This window comes from Haliaeetus leucocephalus, unplaced genomic scaffold (assembly GCF_000737465.1).
Source record: "Haliaeetus leucocephalus isolate CR32 unplaced genomic scaffold, Haliaeetus_leucocephalus-4.0 Scaffold2, whole genome shotgun sequence".
NCBI classification, from domain to species: Eukaryota; Metazoa; Chordata; class Aves; order Accipitriformes; family Accipitridae; genus Haliaeetus; species Haliaeetus leucocephalus.
In genome coordinates this window covers 7224865-7225715 of record NW_010972438.1, presented here as the reverse complement: position 1 = coordinate 7225715, position 851 = coordinate 7224865, and positions in this window count along the sequence as shown.

Here is an 851-nt window from a genome sequence, read left to right as displayed (position 1 = left end):
TGCTGGAGTCATTCAGCTGCTCTCTGTGTAGGATTGGTACGGCTGATCTGGCTGGCCACAGTGTGCTGGGGGTTACAAACACAGGAAAAATGAAAAAGTCTCCCAGTGTGACAAGCTTTTAGACCAAGTAGCTGATTATAGTTTTTCATGAAAGGTCAATTCAGCCTTGCGCAGCAATGGGTCTTGCATCCAGACACTGTCTTGCCCCTGATGGTGTCCTTGTAGATTTAGGATAGCAGCAGACATTTTCTTTTACCCTTTTCTGCCAGTTTTCCAGCAGCCGCCGTGGCGTCTGCTCTCCCTGACCTGTTGGGCAGACAGCTTCTGGGTGAGCTCCCTTTGGGAGGGTTTGCCCCAGGAGGTGCAGGTCAGTGTGGACAGGAGAGAGGTAGCACAAGGCTTGATAAAGCAGGAATCGGTGGGGATTTACTTATGTAGAGAAGCCATTTCTGCTGGGAGCCCCTGGAGAGGAAAGGACTCTGGGCCAGGGTGTCCACACGTCCCAGCCTGAGGGCCCCAAAATGGCCGCTCCGCCCTGAGGCGCCCGCCTCCTCGTTGCTACGCGACGGGCAGAGCCCGCCCCCTCCAGCCGCCTCCCGGAAACGACAACTCCCAGGCAGCCCGCACGGGAGGAACTACAACTCCCAGCATGCCCCGCGCGCCAGTGGCCGTGCGCCTTAGGCGGCCCGCACTACATTTCCCGGCAGGCAGCGGGGGCGGCGGCCAATCCGCGGGCCCCAGGTTGGTCAGTGCGAGGAGTGGGGTTGGCTTCCGCGGGAGTAAGCGGGTCGCGGAGAGGAAGCGGCGCAGGGGAAGCAGCGCCGGTGACATTTCCTTTCGGGCCGCCCCCC